The following is a 13,178-nucleotide window of genomic DNA, read 5'->3' on the forward strand; positions in this document are numbered from 1 at the left end:
GTACGGAAGCAATCATTCCCGTCGAGGTAGAAATTCCCTCTTTAAGAATCATACAGGAAGCTGAACTTGACGATGCAGAATTGGTAGAGAGTCGCTACGAGCAGCTAGCTCTTATAGATGGGAAGAGAATGAATGCAGTTTTCCACGGTCAGCTCTATCAGAACAGAATGTCCAGAACCTTCAACAAAAAAGTCAAGCCGAGACAGTTTACACCGGGGCAGCTGGTGTTAAAGAAGATTTTCCCACATCAAGAGGAGGCCAAAAGTAAGTTCTCTCCCAACTGGAAGGGTCCATACATGGTTGACCGGGTCCTCACCGGAGGAGCCCTCATACTTGCAAAAATGGACGGTGAAGTTTGGCCGAAGCCGATCAATTCAGATGCAGTGAAGCGATACTATGTGTGACTTTTATGCTTTCCTCATATGATGTAATTTGAACTACGCCTGACCTAATTCCCGTTTAAGAGGGGATACGTAGCCCTATGGGTTCGGTCATAATTCAATAAAAATTTTATTTCCCCCCCGCTATTGGAAACTGGGGTAGAATTTTGAGAAGGACCCTCAAAATTCCTAAGTAATTTTAGCCATTCGACGCAAGCAGCCGTCGGAAGCAGCAACCTAGTAAACTGGGGCAGAATTTTGAGGAGGACCCTCAAAATTCCGGAGTGAGAGAAGTTGCAGTATCTTGGACCACGTCACAGTCGTCAGTTCATCTAAAGAAAACTATTCTTAATTATGTATTTATTGTCACATTTCTTTACTAAATCATGCATGTCTTGTTACCAAAGTTGCTTCGTTTAGCAATGCTACCCCAATGATACGCACAATATCATCGTAACGGAGCTGAGCAGGTCAAGCAGAGCCAGCGGAATACGAACTAACCTCCCCTTTTTACAAAACACACGATTTTTCTTTGAATGCAAGCACTTGAGTTGCAAAATCATCAAATATACTATACACTCACGAGACTCACATTGCTCAGGAATATAACTCTCAAAACCGTTGCACTTCCTCACAGCTGCTATCCGCACACAGTGCTCCCAGCAGAACAATATCCCCGGCAGTCGCAATATCTCGATCCGCTATCAGCTCAGAAAATTCTATCACTATTTTGCCCTTTTACTCCTTGCATAAGGCTACCTTTCTACCTTCCGAGACTAAGCTACCTCCATCTACATTCCTGCATTGCATAAGGCTACCTTTCTGACTTTCGAGGTTAAGCTCTGCATTCCTGCATTGCATAAGGCTACCTTTATGCCTTCCGAGGTTAAGCTCTACCTCCATCTGCATTTCCTGCATTGCATAAGGCTACCTTTCTGCCTTCCGAGGTTAATCTCTACCTCCATCTACATTTCCCTGCATTGCATAAGGCTACCTTTCTCCCTTCTGAGACTAAGCATTGTCTCCATCCTGCATTGCTCTATATTGAATAAGGCTACTGTTCTACTTTCCGAGACTAAGCACTATCTCCATCCTGCATGGCTGAAATATCGCCACTTTATCACTCTTGCATCGGCTGAAATATCGCCACCTTTTATTTACGTCTTGCATCGGCTGAAATATTGCCACCTTCTGCATTTCATGGGCTGAAAGATCGCCAAATTATGCAAAGGCGTCATTGTTCAGAGTCACCATTTTCATAGCCCGAGAACGCCATGCCATGGCCTAAGGACCGCATTTTATCTCTTGCATATCATTATTCAAAGGCATCATAGTTCGGATGTATAATTTTCATAGCCCAAGAACATCATTTCATAGCCTGCAAGTCTTTTATCATACGCTTCATGTCCCAGGACGTCATAGTCCGAGGACGTCATCCCAACCGTCCGAAGACATCATTCATGGTCCAATGGGAACTTGCATCATGTTTAAATTTATGCACAATATATGCTCACTTGCAGGTAAACTAGCTATCAATGGTCGTCTCAGCAGGGGTGATCTCACTCCAGTTCCTGCAGCCTATCAGACTCTGACCATCCTTCTCAACCCAAACATCGCGTCCGTTTTTCAAAATCTCCATCGGCATATTCCGCCAATGGATCCTGAACTACATATGGCCTGATTCTTGTAAGACTAGGGATATGTAGGTAGCCCAGGAACCAGAGCACGGTAAAAATTCTCCAAATCATTTCATTCGGTCAAAATTGGCCATCATATCTTTACCCGGCAACTCTTTCATCCTTCCCGGGTAAAGAGGGGCAGCTGTTGATACCCAATTTTTTACCTATATATTTTTATATACCAAATACTTTCAAAATAGCATATATATGCATACATACGCATACCCAAGTGTTTTAGCATTTTTCCAATCTTTTGAAGAGTTTTTAAAATCAATTTACTATCCATTTTAGCAGTACAAAATCCATAATTATTACCAAAATAATCAATTTTGGTAAATAATTTATTTTATTCCCATATTTATACCAAAATATAGTTAAAATAATTTTTGTACATTTTTACAAATTTATTTGATATTTAAAAGACTAAATTGCATATAATTGTAATTATAGCCTATTTTAAGATTAATAGCATTTCTATAATTGTGAAATTGGTTTCAATATTTTTAAATCAATATTTATGCGTTATTAGTTGGGTCAGTACTTTTAGTTTCTTTTTAAAAGTCTTTTTCACTATTTTATAAAATAAAAGAGGAAAATTGGCTATTTAACATTTAGCCTATTTCTATTTCAATTACAGCCTCATTTCCTTTCAATTTTAACCTCAATTTGACCCCAATTCCGCCCAAATTAAAACCAACCCAGTTTCAATCTAGATCCAACCCACGACCCAATTACAAACGACCCAACCTCTTCCTCACCTACCACTTAAATCTGGATCATTGATCACTCAAGATCAACGGCCAAGACTCGCCCTTCCATAATTAAACCTAAATGACTACCCTAATCTCTCTCATTCTCACCTGACCCGCTGCCTTGAAACCCTTCGTCTCTCAAAACACTCTCAAGCTCTCTGAAACCCTAGCCATCTCCCACCTTATTCTACCATGTTTTCTACCGGAATCCGCGGCTTCTCAGGATATGGATGGTTGGTACTCACCCCCCTCTACCATCAAACCATGGTTTTTTGAAGTTTCGAGGCCTGAATCCGATGGCTCTCTTCAGATCATTCTCAGATCTGTAGATCTATGGCTTCTCTGGCCATTATTCCGGCGTGTTCAAGCAATATGAGTCTTTTCGACTCAGGATCGGATTTTCTTCCAAGCCTTTCTCATTTCTAGGGTTTCTCTGAAACCCTAAGCTATTCGAGGTTTTCTCCGGTTGTTTTCTTAGATCTATGTTATATTTGTGTTATACTGGAATTTTAAAACGTTTTCCCCAATCTTCTCTTTCAAAATTTGTTTCTCTTCGATTTAGGGTTTCTGAAAAAGTTTTAAAATGTTCTCTCACTCCTCTTCTTCTTTTATTTGTGTGAATCTTGTCTATGATGTGTTTTTATGTTCTCTTTTCTACCTCGCATGTCCTTCTCTTATGTTCTTAGGTTCTTCTTATTATGTATATTCTTCTACTGTGCTCTGTTCTTTCTTCTACTAGTTTCTATATCATGCTTTCACACGTTTATCTTATGTGTTCGTTTAACCCTGTGTTCCTTTACTGTAATTTCTACTAAGCTCTTAGTTCTTTTTTGCCTTCTTCTGGACTTTGTTTGAGTTCCTTCTAAACATGTTTCATCTACTGTTTCCTTAAGTTTATGCTACCTCTTTGTCTTCTGAACTTGTTTAAGTTCCAAGTTTTTCTTAAAACATGTTCTTTATGCTTCAAATCAGCTTTTTCACTATGTTTGTTTCGAACCTACTATTTTACCTGTTTGTTTTCTCATGAGCCTCTGAAAGAGACCTCTGAGCTTGTTTCAGTTATTTGTCTTCTCGTCTCTGCATCTGATTCGAGTTGAAAACCCTAGGATTTGGGGTTTTTGCGAGTTTGATCTTATGTTTGGACTAGGCTTCTGTTATGGAACCCTAGATTCTCTCAAACTAAGCCTAAGTCAATGTACTGAATTTGAGCCTCTTTGTTTGTGACTCTGAACTTTTCTATGCTAGATTCTTTCTAAATTAGCATGACAGTTCTATCTTGTTTGACCTGTCTGTATGCTTTATATATGAGGAATTCTTCCTTCAAAAGAGATTTTGCCAATTTGTGATTGATTCAGAATTCCTTTTAATAAGGTTCGATCGATTGTTATTGATTTTCTTTAATTAAGCCTTTTCTTCACCTTTTCTGGTTGGATTCATTCATACCAAAACTCAATTTTTGATTTTTACTGGCCGATAATTGATTGTCTTTCCTTATTTGCACAAACCGTGTTGGTATCAAACTCTTTCCTTAAATAGTTTCTATGAATTTACCCTTCTTGTACTACTTTGGAAAAGATTTTAGTCCAATTCTTTCCTTAATTGTCTTCTACCCATTTGAAATCAGAATCCCTTAACTGAAGGGAGATTCTGTGTGGTTGATTGCAAACTATTCCCTTACCTTTTCTTACTTGTTTTCTGCACTATAAAAGGGGCACGATCCTTCTGCACTTAGACACCTTGAACCTTCAGTTCAACACTTTACAAAAACACCTCTCAATATCAATACTCTTTCAATACTCTACTATCTTCTAAGATCTTTTGTACTGTTTGCTTGCAATTTGGTTTACAAGACTTCAGTTTTCACCTATTTGTTTCCCTGAAACTGGTATGCCTTAATTTCGATTTCAGCACTATCCCTATGTGTTTATTTTTCAGTTGCTACACACCTGTCTACTTTGTTGTTCATGTTCTGTATTGAATATGCTACTCTCTATTTGCATCTGTTGTTTTGTTATGAACTCCCTATACCCCCACTCCCTTCTATGTGTTTGAGTTAAGGTTCATGGCCTGATAGCATCCAAATTGCTGCTTAGGTTTGAACCTGATCCTCAATGGATCCCAACTCTCAAAATGAGGTTAAAAGGCTAGTCAGGGGTGTGCCAACACTCCTGATTGATGGGCATGACCACCAGCCTGCCATGGCTTGCCCTAATTCCCCCTTGTGCACTTACACTTACTCTTAGATTCTAAGTTCTTCCCCCCTCTTATGAGCCTTGCTTTGGGACCTTGAGTTCCCTCTGAACTCGGAAATCTAACGGCTGGCATTTCCACACTGCACTACGTTCTTAATTCGGCAATATATTTGGGTTGTAAGCATTGCTCGGAGTACATTTGAGGCTCTTGAGGAACTTTGACACAACCCAAATAAGAGAAGGCTTGGGAAACCTGATCCTGGAAGTTGGTTCACCTCATATTGTTGGACCTTGAGTATGAATTAGGCTCATTGGTTGTAGCTTAATTTCTGATGTAATTTTACTTTTCTTAATTCATTCTGGTCTGTAATATGTTGTAATAACTTATGGGGTTCTAGTGAAAAGGGGGGTCACTTATGTATGCAAAGGGTAGACAATATTCTCATAGGCGTTACTATTTACAAGCTCTGCACTTTCGCATATCATATAGAAATCCTGTCTGTAGGTTTTTTTGCACCTCTACATATGTAGAGATCGTGTCTATAGGTTTTCTGCACTTTAGCATATCATATAAAAATCCTACCTATAAGTTTCTGCACTTCTGCATATAGAAATCATTACTATAAGTCTTCGGCACTTCTGCATTTTACATCTATCATTAGGCAAACAGTTATAGGTTAAGTAATAATAAGTTTCATTTTAGATATCATGTCTATGGGACTCCTGCACTTCTATAATCATCTTAAAACCAACAAAGCCTAGAAAATATGCCTATAGGAGTAACCTGTTGAATCTGATTCGTTTATTTCATCTACAAGTATAAATTAAGTAGTAATGTCGTTTAACATCTGCAGAACTTATGTGTTTTCTGCAATCAGTAAGCCTTCTTTAAAATCGGAGTAAGCACTGTTAGATATCATGCCTATAGGTCTCACTTAGGCAAACCATTAGGTAATTAATTAACTACATCAGTCTTTGATAAATTACAACCAGGGAAGGCTAATTCGGACTCCTCATCTGAGAAATATGTGATGAATCAGCCTATCCTATGCTTTAATTTAATTCAGACCATAACCAGTACATGCAAGTCATGCTAAACAATTTGTTTCTTTAAATAAGGAGGCCTGTTTGAGCCTTCTCTCACCCGTAACCCCATCTGCCCGACCCGTTACCCGAACCAACTCTGCCCCCAACACTTGAAACGACACCGTTTCCCTCGAGTGGAAGGATCCTGGCCTTTCATCATGCCTCATCCAACGGCTGTGGTCCATCCACTCACTCCATATATAAGCTGCCCCTCGTACCCCACCCCCTGTCCAAATACCCCTGCCCTTCATCATCCTCACAAAGAACCCCGGAACCCTAGAGCCGCCCCTGCACTCTTCACCATGAAAACCGGCGGCATGAACGCCGGTGACCTCGCCATGAATACCATAGAACCCCCTCACCACCCTGAACATAGACCTGTTAACCGTTTGGTTCGAATAACCTCCCAGGTCCTCGAATCTTCATTTGAAGATTCGAGTCAAAACTCGATCTACACCAAACAACCCCAGCTTAATACCAGACACTCCCCGGACCCTCCTCGTGACCAAACCATACTTGGTTTGGTCCGAATCTAACCAGGGAAGCACGAATATTAGATCTGAGTTTTGAAACCACGAGGTCCCTCGTCACTGGTTCAAACCGGTTCAAACCAAAGAGGTTAAGGTCTGATGGACTTTAATCGAAGTGTTTCTCATTTGAGAAACACTTCGATTAAAGTCCGTTCAGCCTTAAGAAAGTTTTGTCCGAGTCCGAGTTTGAGGTTTTGATTTTTCAAGATTTAAGGTGAGTTTCTTTCTCTTCTTTATTTGTTTTGGCCCATTTGATTGTGTTAAAGTCTGTTCATGCTTTGATTTTATGTCTTTGAATTTTGTCAACTGTGCCCCGTCCATTTGCCTGAACTTCTGTTTGTTTGAATAAGTCTTTCCATTTGCTCTGATAATGTATATAAATGTTGTGCAAGTAGCTGATTTTCAAGTTTGGACTGACTAGTGACTCCTCGAGTGTATTTCTGCTTAGTCAGTATAATTCGAACCATGTATCGACACTGTTTAAATGTCTGATTTTTGGCTACGATTGTGTATGTTAATGCTAATATAGTCGAGTCGACATGTGTCGTCAATTAGTTTCAACTGTCTGAACAAAGTAAATCGATTTGCTTCTGATGAACATTTGCCTTGAGCCAATTAAGAACCAGTTTTTGCTTACTTATAGATTGTTTGAATTGATCAGTTAATGTAAAAAGGATTGTTTATGTTTAAATTCTGAATTGGAAGGCATGTGCACTCGTGCACAGCATGTGCATTGGTGCACCTCATGTGCCTTGTGCACAGCCTGTTTTTCTGCATAAGAAGGCTTTTAAGTTTTAAACAATTTGACAGCATATGCTGTCAGATATATTCTACTGCCCATACTTGCTTTTAGATAATAAAATGGAAAAGTTGAATCCGCCAGGGAATGTGAATGGGGTTTAATACTTAATTAGCTAAAGTGGGACTGAAAATGGAAGGCACATGGGAGGGGCATGGTGATATTCTGAAAATAGGCTGTTAAAAGAGATAGTTCTGAGGCTTAAAAAAGGAGACATAATTAGAGGGGATACCACTGGAAAAGATAAAGGGAGACTGGGAGATTAGATAAGGAGAGTTGAAATACGTACAGAGAGAGCCTACAGAGATAGAGAGAGACACTGAGAGGGAACACCTGAGAGTTCAAATTCCGAAAACAGAAACTGGAAAAGAATTCTTTTTGATAACCCAAATAGATTTCAAAACTGAGGATTGACATTTGAATTTGAAAAGAAAGGAGATAAGGAAAGGGATATCACAAAGATCAGAAATTGTCTTCTTCCTACTATTTGTTCGATTCTCAGTTTTGTTCAAACTGTCCAAATCAGTTCTGTCTTCTTTCAAGTGTTAGCTAAGTCTATTGTTTGGATTTGTATTGTTTGTCTCTTCTGGAATTGGATTGCCTAGATCTCTTATTCCGTACTACTGGAAATTTATTTTATTCTGCCCTTCCTCCATTGGCTTTACTGGTCTTTTGCCCTGGGATTTTTTTTGTTCTATTGGAACCTACTGTTACTGCTGCTGTTTGGTATCGCCTCTATTGCTCAACTGACTGCCTTACTTTCTTCATTGTAAGCATTTCCTCAGGTATACATTTCGAATCTGTCTGATGTTGCAATGAAAGTTGAATCGAAAGATCTGAAGGATGTTATAATCATCTGTTGCATTACTTACAAATTTTTATATAAATGTTGTTAAGATATACAGTTTCTGGGTCTGTTAGCCTAATGGAGACAGATTAGTAAGGTTGTATTTAATTAAGGTTTATGCCAATTGGAAACTGTGACATTTTATTCGTTTAGGAGTACACAAGATGTAAATACAATCCGTGAAATATGCAGAGCCATTTAATACAATTGCTAATTCAAACTCGCTCTTTCAGCATGTTTCGAATATGTATGGACAAATAATTGTTTAGATCTAGCTAAAGACAATACAGTTTCAAACTCTTGAGTCTCAGCTTTCATGAAGCAGTTCATATGATGAGTTTCAAATGTCATTAGTCGCATTTCCTAATAAGCAATTTTAATTAATCTTGTCTAAATAAGTTGAAGTTAGGGAGCGCTTGTAACAGTCGTAGCATTTCACCAATCTCATATACATTTCTCTTATCAAGTTCAAAGCATGTTTTCATGAGGTACAATGTTTCTTCATTCCGTAAATAATTAATCGGGAGATTAGCTAAAATCTGGATTTGGCCAAACATATAGTTAAAATAGCACGCATCTTCTCTTCTATTTTTAAGAGATAAACACATTAGAAATGTCGCTTTAGGATGTTCCTCCTAAAATAATGAGACGAGCCTCGCCAAATAAAAATACAAATTGCGGGGCCCTCAATAATTGACCATGATAAATATTTAGAGTTTGGGAGGGACGGTTTTAGTGAATTCCACTGCCTTCCCCAAAGATAATAACGCGTTTAGATTCTTTAAGCGCGACTTTAAGTAAATTATATTCTTAAAATCGGGTGCACATTGATGTGACCCAAATCCAAGTCTCAACGGAGTCAAAATGTGTTAACAACTACGGGTGCATTGATTGTGACGTGGTCCGAGATGCATTTTCATGACGTTGCAATTCCATAAAAATAAATGATAATAATAGAAGCGGTTTAAGCTTAATAAAAGCACATAAGTCACAACCTGTATTTAAATTAGATATTTAGCCATTATAACAATTTAAGCGACCGTGCTAGAACCACGGGATTCGAGGGTGCCTAACACCTTCCCTCGGGTCAACAGAATTCCTTACTTAGAATTTCTGGTTCGCAGACTTCATTTGGAAAAGTCGAAAATTTCCTCGATTTGGGATTCAAGATAAACCAGTGACTTGGGACACCAAAAGCCAAACCTTTCCCAAGTGGCGACTCTGAATTAAATAATCCCATTTCGAATATTGTCACTTAAATTGGAAAAACTCCACCCGCGCATTCAACCCTTCGGGGCGGGCGCGCGCAAAAGGAGGTGTGACATCTCTGGCGACTCCACTAGGGATTAACCCAGAACCACTGGTTCAGGGTTCAAGAATTCGAGCTTAGAATAATTTTTATATTTGGCTTTATTATCTGATCTTTATTACATGTTTTGCATAACGTGCTAAATGTTGTCTTTTATCGCTTTGATATTATCTAAACTGTATATAAACTGTGCCGAAACCCTTCTTTTCTTACCTCCGGGGAGAAGCTCGCTGGTCGAGATTCCCTATTCTGTTAGTGTCAATACATGAAATAAGAAAGAGGTCGGACAAGTTACAAAGCCGGACGATCTCGCGGGTCCCCGGTACGTAGCCCCCTCCTCGACTCGAGTTGTCCGCTCGGGTACACAGTCTAGAACAAATACCCAGGTTACGAACCTACAATAACTTGACTTCATGCCGGATCCCTAGTAGGAACGCTTATTTGCATCATGTTGCATTTGACTTAGGGGACTCAACACAGGGGTTGGGTCCGTCTAGGACTAGCGACCTGAAATGAAAAAGACCACCCTGTTGCATCCTATTTGTTTCCGTGCATTTATTTGTCTCGGACATGCATGCTGCCTGACTTTGGAGTATTTGAAAAATAAATATAAAAAAATAATAATAATAGTGTATAGGACTAATTTTCTACTTTGAAAAATAGCAATTACTGTCGAAACTCTGCCAAAATTTGGCGATAATAAAAAGGGAAAATGTTTTTTTTTCTTCAATAATTTGCTTTACTAAAAAAAAAATGAAAAGATTAGAAAAAATAGTCTTTTATTTTGGAAAGTTGTTTGTTGAAAGGAAAGAATTTTGTTCTAAAATAATTTGGTTAATTCGACCGAACTACGCGGGTCTGATTCTCACCGGATGTGAGATACGTAGGCAAACCTCATCGGTTCCGGCCCCAATTTTCAAAATCAAAAAATATATATTTCCCTTTAGTTCTTTCTTTATAAATTTTTCCTTAGAAAACATAAAAAGAAAAGAAACAGAAAATAATTTAGAAGTTTTCTTAAACTCCAAATAAAAATAGTCTCTTTCTTTCTGAAGTCTTTCATGTGAAATAATAAGAATTAAAAACCAGCAATAAAAATCCAAAAAAATACTCTTTGCTTTTAGTCTCTCTTTTGTAAAATGTTTTTTTTTTAAAAAAAATATATATATATATATATATATTTGAAAATTTGAATTTCGAAATATTAGGATTTTTCTTTAGAAGTGATGTTGTAAATAAATAAAACTCAGAATTTCACATCATTTTTTTTTTCTTAAAAGTCCCTCTTTCAAAATTTGAGGGGCAACATCATAATAAACTTCCGTAGAAAAGGTAAAACAAAACAAAAAAAAAACCAACCGAACATATTTTCTTTTCTTAATAAATTTCCAGAATTCAATTCAAAAACAAATAAATTTTTAGAAGTCTTTCTTTTAAAAAAATAATAAAATAAAACAAAAATCAAAATAAACAAGATTTTCTTTCTTCTTTAAAGTATTCCTTTCAAAAATTCCAAAAAAATATAAATAAACAAAAAATTTATAAGTAAATAAACAAAGAATAGCCAAATCTTTTGAGCCCTATGCTAAATGAGCACTTGCTTCTTTATTTTGTTAGTTTCGAACTACGTAATGATCTGATTCACGTAGGCATCGTGATACGTAGGCAATCCTCATCGGATCCGGTCGCATTTGTTTTACTGCAAAATAAAAGAAAAACAAAAAAAAATATAATAAAAAAGGGGGAAGAACTAATAAGAGGAAAAATGCCGGAATGACGCATGCTCTCGTAGCAAACATATAGTAATCCACTTAACTGTATATGTGCATCATGCCCAACGTGAGATTAACTATCTGTTATTTGCTGCAAATTAACCGTACGCTTGTCGATGAGTATATCCAGGGTTTTTGGAAAGACGGTTGGTTTGGTGAAAGTCTGGCCTCGCACTCATACTTCACGAGGTCAAGGAGAAGTGTTCAGCTACCTGTTGTTAGGGCAAGAAGCAGTACTCACACTTACTTCACCAGGTCAAAAGGAAGTGTGGAAATGTCTTCAGAAATTCCATTGCAAACGATCCCTGTTTCTGAGGAGAGCTCAATCTCAGCCGTCCTCACACCCGAATCCGCCACTGCGGAGGAAAATAGAATCCTATGGCTCCGCATGTTGGAAATGTTGGACGACTGGAACAATGGGAAAGAGCCGCCAAGTGTCGTCCCCGGATTCCCTGAATTATTCTCCAGGTCAAGTGGGACTTCAAACGTTCCCGTAAGTTATCCTGCTACACCATTCGGGTACCCAGCCACCTCAGCCTTCTCTGCTGGATCGCCTTCTGACCCTCATCCCCGAATGTCAGCCACCGATGCAAGCATAAACATCTTTACTGCATCGCCTTGCCCGATTACGGCACAGCCTTCCACGTACAAACCAAGCTTTGACTCATCCTCTTTTACATTCCAAGCACCATCGTTCTCAATGGAACCAACTAGATTCGCTACCAGCACTAATCCTCTACCGCCTCAGTGCGAGCTTGCACCCAGGCAGGATTAGAACCCCAGAATTGCAGAACAAAATGAGATTGCCAAGAGAATGAGAAGACTTAAACAAAGCTTGAAAAATATGCAAGGATTGAGCGGACAGAAGAGCGTCTCTTACGCCGACCTATGCATGTTCCCTCACGTGCACTTGCCAGCAGGTTTCAAGACCCCAAAGTTCGAGAAATACGATGGGCATGGTGACCCCATTGCACATCTTAAAAAATACTGCAATCAATTACGGGGAGCTGGCGGAAAAGAAGAACTGCTGATGGCATATTTTGGAGAAAGTTTGGTGGGAGTCGCTTCGGAATGGTATATGGACCAGGACATATCTCGCTGGCATATATGGGATGATCTTGCCAGAGACTTCGTAGGGCAGTTTCAATATAATATTGACATTGCACCAGACAGAAATGCCTTGTCAAACTTAAAGAAGAAACCCTCGGAAAGTTTTAGAGAATACGCCATCAAATGGCGTGAGCAAGCGTCAAGGGTAAAACCTTCCATGGACGAGATAGAGATGGTCACTACTTTTCTCCAGGCTCAAGAGTCCGACTATTTCCAAAACATGATGTCAGCCATGGGAAAACCTTTCGCAGAAGCGATTAAGATTGGAGAAATGGTGGAGAACGGTTTGAAAACGGGAAGAATTTTGAGTCAGGCAGCCATAAGGGCAACCTCCCAAGCCGTCCAAAGCGGGTCTGGAGGAATGGCAAGAGGGAAGAAAAAAGAGGAAACGTCCATGACAGTGTCAGAGGTGGGAGAATATCATGATCCCGGGCTTTGTTCTTCCGAAAGAACCCCGCAACATTATTTCCCCCACCAAAATGCGACCTACGCTCCTCAGCCCTACATGGTCATGAGCACCTAGCCTTATATCCAGCGGACACAACCAGTCAATCGGGGGCAGACCCCACATCCTAGGAATCAGCCTCCTCACCGAAACCACTACAATCCTCGACCTCCTCAAAATAATTTCCTCCCTCGGGAACCACCCAGGAGACCCAACTACACACCAATCGGTGAACCCTATTCCACCCTATTCCCTAAGCTTGTCCAAATGAATTTGT

Source organism: Nicotiana tabacum, chromosome 11, assembly GCF_000715075.1.
Source record: "Nicotiana tabacum cultivar K326 chromosome 11, ASM71507v2, whole genome shotgun sequence".
Lineage (NCBI taxonomy): Eukaryota > Viridiplantae > Streptophyta > Magnoliopsida > Solanales > Solanaceae > Nicotiana > Nicotiana tabacum.